The sequence below is a fragment of the Ursus americanus genome, chromosome 29 (assembly GCF_024610735.1).
Source record: "Ursus americanus isolate L20-20 chromosome 29, mUrsAme1.1.p, whole genome shotgun sequence".
In the NCBI taxonomy this organism is placed as follows: Eukaryota; Metazoa; Chordata; class Mammalia; order Carnivora; family Ursidae; genus Ursus; species Ursus americanus.
Genome location: NC_142155.1, coordinates 36,339,957 through 36,351,250, shown reverse-complemented (window position 1 = coordinate 36,351,250; position 11,294 = coordinate 36,339,957). Strand labels below are relative to the sequence as shown.

The window sequence follows — 11,294 nt, the reverse complement described above, 5'->3', positions numbered from 1 at the left end:
GGGGGTTATGAATCACCAAAGGCACGCATACATATATCTAAGAAACAACAGTGTACAGGAAAGAACCCCTTACAATGGATATCAGCATTCACACATATGGAAATATGATCCAAGGTGGAGGTGGAATTAGAGGAAAAGTTTTTATTTTTTATTTTTTAAAGATTTTATTTATTTATTTGACAGAGATAGAGACAACCAGCGAGAGAGGGAACACAAGTAGGGGGAGTGGGAGAGGAAGAAGCAGGCTCATAGCAGAGGAGCCTGATGTGGGGCTCGATCCCATAACGCCAGGATCACGCCCAGAGCCGAAGGCAGACGCTTAACCGCTGTGCTACCCAGGTGCCCCTAATGAAAAGTTTGTAAATCTTGAGGACCGTGCCCCAACCTTATTGGTAATATACCACCGTATACAGGAAAACACCTTCAACTAATATCAGCCTCCTCAACACTGATCCCTATTCAAGATTGGGTGTGTACGCCTAGGGAAAGGTCCACATAATTATAGCTAAGAAACAACAGTGTCAGGATAATGCCTTTCAAGTCACATCAGCCTTCCTAAAGACGGAAGCATCGGTCAAGGTCGCTAGGGTACCCTCTGGTAAGGCCTACGAACATAAAGCTGAGAAACAACAGTGTACAGGAGCCATCTTACAACGTACAATATCTTTGGTTAATGTGGCATCCTTATCATAAATTGTTGTGGCAATGTAATGAAAAGGCCATAAACTTATCTGTAAGAAACAACAGTGTACGGGAACCCACTTAGCCCTAATATCAAAATTCATGAATATGGAAGCATTAACCAAAATGGTTGTGGAAGCCTGACAAGAGTGCCAAAAACTTATCTCTGAGACGCAACACTATACAAGGAAAGACCAATGAACATCATCTTTCAAGAGTAAGGAAGATTTTATCATAGTGGTCTTGAAACATGAAATTTGTGCCCCATTCTTGTACGTAATAGACAGCAGTGTCTTTGAACCATCCTCCAATTAAAGCAACCTCCTGCATAGGGATCCCTTCGCAAAATTGTGTTGCAGTCCTAGGGAAATTACCACACCCTTCTCTCTAGGAAACAACAGTGTCAGGATAATGTCTACCAATAATATCACTGATTAGAAATAGGGAAGCATGACTCAAAGTGGTTGTCGAAGCTTTAGGAAAGGTCTAAGTACATATCTGTAAGAAACAACAGTGTATAGGGACTGCCCTCAGCTAAAATCACCCTCATGATTATACAATCCTTCAGAAAATAGGGGGTGTATGAATCACCAAACCGCATACATATATCTAAGAAAAAACCGTGTAGAGGATAGAACCCCTTACAATGAACATCACCATTCACGAATATGGAAACATGAACCAAGGAGGAGGTAGAATCAGAAGAAAAGGACCACATACCTATCCCTTGACAATACCACTTTACAGAATAGCATTAACAATTAACAGCATCTTTCATGAATATGGAAGCATTAATGAATAGTTTCTTGAATCTTGAGGACTATTCCCCATCCTTATTGGTAATGAACCACCGTGTACAGGAAAACACCTTCAACTAACATCAGCCTAATCAATACTGATGCCTATTCAACATTGTGTGTGTAGGCCTAGGGAAATTTTCCCATACTTATAGCTAAGAAACAATGGTGTGAGGATAATGCCCTTCAAATCACATCAGCCTTCTGAAGATGGAAGCATGAATCAAGGTGGTTATGGTTCCATTGGGTAAGTCCTCCGAACATATAACTGAGAAACAACAGTGTACAGGAACCATCTTACAACATACAATATCTTTGGTTAATGTGGACTCCCTATCGTAAGTGATTGCAGCAACCTAACCAAAGTGCCATAAACTTATAGGTAAGAAAGAACATTGTACAGGAACCCACTTACCCATAATATCATCATTCATGAATATGGAAGCATTCATCAAATTGGTCACGGACGCCTGATGAAAATGAAAAACACTTATCTCTGAGACACAACACTATACAAGGAAAGACACAACACTATCCATGGCTGCCATTTGGGACTCCAGAAAGCACTCTGAGACAAGGAAACCTCAGGGAACACCTGACCCAAGCCCAGACGAAACCAATTCCAGCAGATTCCTGGCCCCTAAACACTGTGCCGACAGTCTCCCCAACCCACTCTCCTCAGCCCCGATAGGGTCGCAGAGCCAGCCGATTGAGATTTCCATCCTCCTAGGGCCTGACATTAACATTAGGTTGGGTTCTCAGGGCTTCACTCCTAGAGACACAGCACAAAGATATAGGTATTGGGGAAGCCTGAGCCCGATTGGGGCCAAAGCATGCCACACAGAAAGAAAGAGTGCCATCTGGGACTCTAGAGGCTATTAGGAGCAGGAGAAATCTGCATATCCCACACAGTCAATCCCGTCCAGCTCCCGCATTCAGGAGACCCTTGGATGAAAACCCTGAGCCTTCCTTTCTCCACAACCCACCTACTCAAATCAGGACACGGCAATGCTGAGTTCAAAACCAAGATATGGTCTTTCCCATGCTCCTGAGCCCTAAGCCAAATGCTCCGTTGGGTTCCCAGAGACCATTCCAGGAGCCAAGCACCAAACACACAGGGACTGGGGAAACCTGAGCCACATTGGTGAATCAGCATGCCACAGAGAGGGAAACCGTACCATTTGGACCTGCAGAGGAAGAGAAATAAGAATGCCTACCTGATCCAATCCCAGCGAGACACCACTTCCACAGACCCCCTGTGGGCAACTCCTGTGTCTGACATTCAACCCAAAGCACACCCTCCTCTTAGGCCCCTGGAATCTCACATCGGATGGCTCATCTGAACAGCCATACACCTAGACCCGTGCCCTTACTACACGTTGAGTAGTGTGAGGTCCATTCCGAGACATCTAGCTCCAAGGACCAGGGAATGGGGACTGCTGAGCAATGTCAGCACACAAAGCCTGCCACACAGAAGGAAAGGTTGTCATCTGGGACTCCAGAAAGCACTCTGAGAAGGAGAAACCTCAGGGAACACCTGACCAAAGCAAAGAGAAAATCACTTCCAGTGGATTCCTGACCCCTAAACACTGTGCCGACAGTCTCTCCAGCCCACTCTCCTGAGCCTCAACAGGGTGGAAGAGCCAGTCGATTGGGCTTTGCAGCCTCCTAGGGCGTGACACTCACCATAGCTTGGGTACTCAGGGGTCCACTCCTAGAGAGATGGCACAAAGATATAGGGATTTGGGAAACCTGAGCCCTATCTGAGGCCTCAGCATGCCACACAGAAAGAAAACGTACCATCTGGGATGCAGAGGTATTCGGGGGCTGAAAAATCTGCATATCCCACTGAATCAATTCTAGCTGGCTCCCGCATTCAGGGTCCCCTTGGACCAAAACCCTGAGCCTTCCCTTCTCCACAACCCACCTACTCAAATCAGGACACAGCAATGGTGAGCTCAAAACCAGGAGATGGTCCCTCCCAGGCTCCTGAGCCCTAAGCCAAATGTTCCGTTGGCTTCCAAGAGGTCTTTCCAGGAGGCAAACACACAGCGACTGGGGAAACCTGAGTCATACCTGCAAATCAGCATGCCATGCAGATGGAAACTGTGCCATTTGGACCCGCAGAAGGAATGCAGAGCAGAAGTTATGAATTCCCAGCTGTTCCAAACCCAATGAACCCCACATTCAAAGCCCCCCTGCCTGCAACTGCTGTGTTTCAGATGCAACCCAAATCACGCCCTACTCTTGGCCCCTGGAAGGTCGCATCTGCTGGCTGATCTTTAGGGCCATGCCCCTAGACCCACGCCTTAATTCTAGTTTGGGGTCTGTTAGGTTTATTCCCATACGCCTGACTCCAAAGCACAGGGATCAGGTACCACTGAGCAATGTTAGGCAGTAGCCTGCCACACAGAACTAAAATATGCCATTTGGGACTCCAGAAAGTTTTGCGAGAAGAAACCTAAGTGAACGCCTGACCTAAGCCCAGCGAATCTCCACTTTCAGTGGAACTCTAGGCCCTCATCCGTGACACTGGCACTCTCCTCAGCCCCCAGGTCAGTTTGTTTAGAGCCGGTCAATCGGGCTTTCCATCCTCCCCTCCATGACAGTAATCACAGGTTGGATTCTGAGTAGTCCACTCCCAGAGGTCTGCCTCCAAAGATACGGAGATGAAGAAGCCTGAGTCATACCTAAGGCCTCAGTATGCCACCCAAAGCGAAACCGTTTTATTTGGGACTCCAGAAAGGAGGTCGAGGGGGAGAAATCCTAATTACTTCTGTACTTGATTCCCTCGATCCCCTGCATTCACTGGCTCATGGGCACAAACCCACTGCTTCACACTCACCCCAACCCATGCCATCAATCCCCGCCCCCACCGTGGAAATTCTGGACACATCCACCCTATTGGAACTCTCATTCTCCTATGCCTTACCCCTAACCCTAGATTTGGTGTGAGAGGTCCATTCTGAAAAGGCTGGAGTGGGAGACATGGATCCTGAGGGCGGACCTGTGGCCCCCCTCCAAGGCCGGGCATCATCCTTGCCTCACAGGGGATCCATGAAAGTGTTCTATCAGATGACTGATGGGGCTCCCTCCTGAAGAACTCAGACACAGAAAGACAATTACAGATGCTCACATGTACATACAACATGGGGAGAGAAATTACTGAACGCATAGATACGGAGAATAGATTTGTGGGTGCCTGATTCAGAGGAGGATGGGAAGGGTGAAGGTGGTCAAAGATACAGGTTTGTGTGTTAAAATCCAACAGCCATGGAATGTTCTGTGCAGCATGGAGACTAAAGTGAACCCCGCAGGATGGGGTACAGGTTCCCCAGCTCTTGAAAGTACAGTACTCCTAGGAAACCTTTCAGAGCAGAAAGGGTATAAAGAAGGAATGACCATTAATTAATATGGAAAAATTAGTGACCATGCTCAGACTCCTAAATTTACTTATTGTTGGCATTTCTCAGGACCCAGGACACAATTCCTAATGGATGCCGAAAATAAATGGAGAGAAAGCACAGCAGATGCTCACAAACAGAATTCAAAGCGCTGGTGGCTGGACACGGAGAGCGGTTTACAGGAAGGAGCTGGTTACGGTGCACGCTGCATCTGTCGTGCTTCTCCCCAAACAGATGCTGAATGCAAAGCTCACCGTTCAACTCTTTTCATAAGGAACATCCTCTTCAGGTTTCTTCCCATTAGTGAAACCAGGTGATAACGGAGATCTTTCCAAAAAGCCAAGTGTCTTCCCATGAACTTTTAAAAAATGGGGAATACTTATACTTCACCGTTGCTGAGGGAGGAGATGTGAAAGCTTCTCCTGGAAACAAACCTCAGCAGATCCACCCAGAAAGGCATCTTCCTCAGCATGCCGAACGCGGACTACCTCCTACCCCCAGATACCTTCTCCTTCCCCTCGCTCAGGACAACCCACAACAGCTGGGAGTTACCCCAGTTCCTCCTTTCTCCCATCCTCAATATCTAAGCTGTCGGCAAATTCTGTGAGCTCCATCTTCAAGACGTACCCACCGTAGGACTCACCACTCCTTTCAAGGCCGCCTGTCTGGACCACACTGGAGCCCATCTCTTGCCTGAGTTCCTGGAAAAGAGTCATCATTGACCTCCCTTGCCCAACCTCAACCCTCTGTCATCTGTTCTCAACCCTGCAGCCAGGATGACCCAGTGAAACAGGGTCCCATGGGGTCACAGCCCTGCTATGGCTTTCTGTCACACTCTGTCACCTTGATGATGCAAGTCCTAAGCTGTCGCCTGTGGTCACAGGGCCATCTTGTAGCTCATGGATGCACCTGGTATGCTCCTTCCCTGGGGCCTTTGCGCATGCTTTCCATTCTGTTTAGAATGCTCTTCATGTGATATCACTGACCTTCCCTAGATCTTGACTCAAGCATCACCCTCCTAGTGAAGTACCACCTGACCCCTATGTGAATACCAAACACCACCCCCACCTTCCCTTCAGCACCCCCAGTCCTGTCTCCTCCTTTATATTTCCATAGCACTTATTATAATCTCCAGTTCATCTTGGCAGGGAAGAAACTGAGGCATCAATTGATGGCTTCATCACCTACTGCTCCCAATTTCCTGGTCCAAAGTCCAGGGGAAAAGGTGCCCCAGGACTCTTACACAGCCAGGATGCCCGGGACGAGGGGGTCCATCCACCTCCTGCACCCTGAACACCATCAGGTAAGGGAGCCATATGAGGAATTCACCTGTACACGAAACCTGAAACCAGAAACCTTCCTCGATGACAGGTGAGCACACACATTTACTCCTCTTCCCTGAGGTGCTCATCCAAGAAACCTGAGCAGAGATGCTGCCCAGAGCCCAAATATCCCTCTGGCCAAAATCCTGGGAAACAGACATCTGATCTCAGCACCCTGCCAGGCTTGGATCGGCTCAGTGAGTCCTAAGACCCAGAGACTTCTTTCCACTCCAGCTCAATCCTTCTCACAGAGAAGCAAACTCCAGCCTCACAAACATGCTCATCATTAGCTCTGGAATTCCCTGTGTTGTGTCTACACTGGCCCACACAGTGGTCCCATGCAGAACACTCCACAAATGTCCTAGGTTTACAAGCCACTTTCAAGCTGCCCTTAGAAAGGCAGAAACTGGCCCAATTAGGCAGACCAGCCAAGTGATTTGATGTGCTGCAAACTCGGACAACATCCTCCCTGAACACCAATGCTTCCGAGTCCAAGTGTCCAAACTTCGCTCACTGGGCACTGAGAACCATGTAAGCATGAACACTGCTCTTTCGATTCACTGACCTCCCAGGCCTTCCAATCAGAACCAAGCTCCAGTCACCACTCTATTTTCCCTTCAGAGAGAGAGGTCAAATGATGGAATAAAACACTCCCTGTGTACAGCACACTTTTATCCACATAGAATTCCTTGGTCTTTCTCATTCGGGCAGCCCTACAAGACCCATACCAATGAGAGATACCACAAGTTCAATCATCACGTATATATTTGACCTTGTGTTCTTTCTTTTGATAATTTTATTTCAAAGTCAATGTCTCTCTTGCTTCTTAAAATAATAATAATTAATAATTAATAATCATGATAATGATGATGATGATATGGTCACCTAAGGATTTGGATCTCCATTGCCAGATGGCATGGCTCTTGTCCAGATAAGGATGAAGACAAAACCTCAGCCCATAAAGCAAAGCCCACAACCTCAGGGATCCCGACACGCCTCATGGGTGAAGAGTTCCGATGCTACATGGACTTGTCTGAGTCCAAACGATACAGGCAAACTCCAGCATTCATTCTGTTTTCTTCATTAATTCCCCAGCTCAAGTCGCAAGTGACTCACCGGGTCAAGCTTCCAGAGCCCTGGATGGGTCTCCAGGTGAGCACCCCCACCCCGGGGGGGGGGGGGGGGACATGAACACCAACAAAGGATTCTTTTAATATTTCACAAGACTGTTTTCCCATTCTTTAATTAAACTGGGAAATAAAAACGCACAGATAGCCCCTTCTACTAGCCGGTCCGATTCACTTCACTGGTCGATATAAGAGCAGGAAATAAAAGAGTTACGGATTTTCTGAGGACCCATCATGTCCATCACTTCAGGTTTGAAACTTCACACACATGCAAGGAAAGAAGCTCCAGCAAACATCTCGGCCTGGCAACTCTGACTGCCTGAATTGGAGTGACAGGGACAAACGATGATTCTGTGTGTGCTGGCTGAGGCTGGTGGCCCTGAAGAAGGGACTCGGCCAGCTCTCCACCTGTGCCTCAACTGTCCTCAGCCAGGAACCAGCTCACAGCCCTCACCTGTCACAACGTTCACATGGGAGACCACAGCCACCCCAGGAGCGCGCCCTGCCCATACCCTGCTGCAGAATGCACTCAGCTCTCCTCTGGGACCCGTCACCTCTACCCAGACCTGGAACCCCCATCTGCTGCAAAGCTCCAGGATTCCCCCTCCTTTCCCAAAATTACACTGGCCCAAGGCTTTCCTGAGAAAGGGAGAAGGCTACCTAATGAATGGTTCACACCTTCTTTCCCTTTCTTTCATATTTATCTCCACTTACCTTCCTACCTGTGCAAACTGTTAAGTGATGTATGCATGGAACATGAACGTGTTCTGAGATCGCAATCTTTCATTGCAGCCTTCTCAGGCCTCCTTATGCAATAAAATACCATATCCCTAGGACAGGGAGTTTTAAAATTATTATTTACAGAATAATAGAGCCCAAATCACCTCGTTTTTAGTTGCTCTTCAATAGGCAGAACAGTTTCTGTGTAAAGACTTTCCACAGATATGACCTTCCATCAATTTCTTTATTTTCTTTTTAAAATTTTTTTTTATTATGTTATGTTAGTCACCATACACTACATCCTTAGTTTTTGATGTAGTGTTCCATGATTCATTGTTTGCATACAACACCCAGGGCTCCATGCAATATGTGCCCTCCTTAATACCCATCACCGGCCTATCCCAACCCCCCACCAAACCCCTCTGAAGCCCTCAGTTTGTTTCCCAGAGTCCATAGTCTGTCGTGGTTCATTCCCCCTTCTGTTTACCCCACCCTTCATTCTTCCCTTCCTTCTCCTACTGAGCTCCCTGCTATTTCTCCTGTTCCATAAATGAGTGAATCCGTATCAAAATTGCCTTTCTCTGCTTGACTTATTTCACCTTCCAGCAATCTCATAAGGAGGAAACAGAAACTCTGTGGGATAACCTGACTCACCCAGCGTCAAGCAAGTAGTTCCAGAACTCAGCCCAGGGCTCCCGTCACCAGGCCCCTTGAAGCCACCAGCATGACTCTATCCAAAGGAATTCCCAAAGACTCTCCTTCTGACTGCACCACCAAAGAAATGACAGAGAGAATATGGCACCTCAAAATATTGAGTTGATACATCTAGTAAAGCTAGATAGTCAAGCTTAACTTTTAAACAGGAAAAGGCTGCTTTGAATAATTTTGAATTTTCCCTCGACCCTCATTGTAATTCTTGGGATGAAAAGACTAATCAGTAATGAAACATCACCTTTGACAAATGACAAGACATCATCCATATCTGTATCTGACGACAAAAAGCCATCTAACCCTAAATGGTGGCCACTCACCCATATCGTAGGCCCAACTGAATAAACACTGTTAGATGTATATCTCAAAAATACACAAAGAGTAAATCTAACCTTCCCTTTCTAATGAAAGAGTGTTTCTAGGAAACAGCTGTTCAAAATACATTCATAAGCAGTCAATGAACAGAGAAAATGGGATCCCCTGCAAAGTGCTCTAAGCTCAGAAACTAAGTACCTCCTTCACCAAATTCAGAACACTGACAACTATTACTTAAGTTTTACTTCATGGCTCAACTAGAGAAAAGAGAAAAGCCCAGGAGATAGTGGGTTAATGAGAGGTGTTACCTCCAGTCCTGACGTGGATATGACATTTCTCCAAATGGACCTGCCGCTTTCTCTGAATGCTGGTGTCCTGTGTCAAGCTGCCTCACTGACTCAGATGCAGACGTTCAAAACCTCGGGTCTCATGGAGCCAGAGAAGAGAAGTGTTGTTAGGTGGGGAGAAGGCGGCTCCTCGGACCTAAAGCCAGCATGCCTGCTGCAGTTTCTGGGAGAAGGGGAAACACAGACTTGTCTTTTAGTAGTAATTATCTTCCAGCCCATTGCCACCATTCCCAGGGAACAAGCAGCACAATGCTGAAGTTGGGTAACGGCTCTGGGGTTTCCTAGTGCCACACATGTGCCTGAAGGAACAGGGAACACCCTGCTGAACTTGGGGAACTGCTCAATGTCCATTACCTGCACTGTGTCGGGGTACAGGGGCACCGCACTGAAGTTGGGGACCGTGCGGTCCTTACTCTCGCTCTTGCTGGGGAACAAGTGAAACCCTGGAATGTCTGCGACCAATACCACAAAAGCTCTGCTGAGCAGGTGCCCTGGAGTCCATGGGTTTGCTATGTAAGGCCAGTTGACAGAGAGTAGGCAGAAGAGACTATCAAGGGAAAAAGAAAACTCAACTGAGTCTCCAAATGAACTCCCTCCACATGCCCTTCCAGAACCCCACCTCTCACCCTGGGTGCCCCTACTCCCAGACCATGCCCCACACAGGCACACAGCATGCATTCACTCAGCCAGGAACTCCACACGTTGAATCTCTCAGAGCTCCCCTTCCCTGGTTCCCAGTCTACATCCTAGGTCTGCTCTGGGTTTGCCCACAGAGACGTAGCTCCACCCCCATGGGGTGATTGGTTTGGGAGTGTGCGGTTTCCAGCCCCTTGAATGCGGGGCAACCAGCCCCATGACTCACAACTCTGGGAGTGCAAGGGGTCCAAGACCTGCCTCCTTGGCTCAATGCCCAGCGCAGGCATGACTGTGATCACGGGCAGGGCCCCAAGCACGCGCACGCGCGCACACACACACACACACACACACACACACACACACACACACATACACTGCCCCTTCCGCGGACCCCTCTAGCTGCAGAACACCCTCAGAGCCCTGCCCCTTCCCTTCTGCACCAACCCTTCCTACAGGTGTGTGCCTGGATTCTGGCTAGGTCAGCTGCTCTCAGACTGTTCCAGCTTTGGGCTTTAGTAAATGGCAATGCTTTCATGCATGTCCAAGGCAATTTTAAGCCCCAAAAGGAATGCTCCAAGCGGGAATAGCTTTGCCTTCTTGTCTCACCCATGGAGTGGATAGTGCTTCTCAGACCTTCAAAGCATCCTTCTAGGATGAGCCCATTTGTGCTGGAATCTATATACACATGCTTGGTTCTGCAGGGTAGGGGCCAGGAGGAACAGCCGGCCTTCTGTGCTGTCACGGTTGTGAACCAGGAACATTTATTTTTCACTTGAAAAGAAAACATAGTGTTATTGTCAACACTAAAGGAAGGAACATTTTAAAACATTTTAGAGAGAAATGAAGAGAGTTTTATTCAAACCCAAGTCAGGTCAGATGCCTGGGAGACACAGTCTTCACAAAGAAGAGAGTGCTCCAGGGAAGGAACATTTAGGGCAGGGTTATATATTTGTTCTGTTTTGTGTTAGGTACAGTTACCCATCACGATGAGGCAGAAGATTCCAGAAAGTGACAGACTTTTCTTATCTTTTCAGTATGTACAAGTCGGTATGACTTTAATCTTACGGGGGACAGAGAGGTTCTTTTGTGTTCTCACCTTGATGTTGGCAAGGGCATTTTTTTGTTCTCTTTTTTCTTTTTGAAACAGATGGACAATATGTGCTGGGGGCAGAAATAGGGCCCATGCTTTGAGGGTTTGCCCGGTCATTTTGAGCTGGGTGAAATGATAAAGGAG

The 11,294-nt window shown here is 47.6% G+C and overlaps 1 long non-coding RNA gene across 1 annotated transcript; it reads right to left on the bottom strand.

Annotated features, from left to right (window-relative positions):
* Positions 1-9,389: 9,389 nt before the first annotated feature.
* LOC148107531 (uncharacterized) lies at positions 9,390-10,822 on the bottom strand. Its single transcript, XR_015722209.1, has 3 exons — positions 10,667-10,822; positions 9,779-9,971; positions 9,390-9,587 (listed from the first exon to the last, which is right to left on the bottom strand). It is a non-coding gene; the product is annotated as an uncharacterized LOC148107531 (long non-coding RNA).
* Between the last annotated feature and the right edge of the window lie 472 nt (positions 10,823-11,294).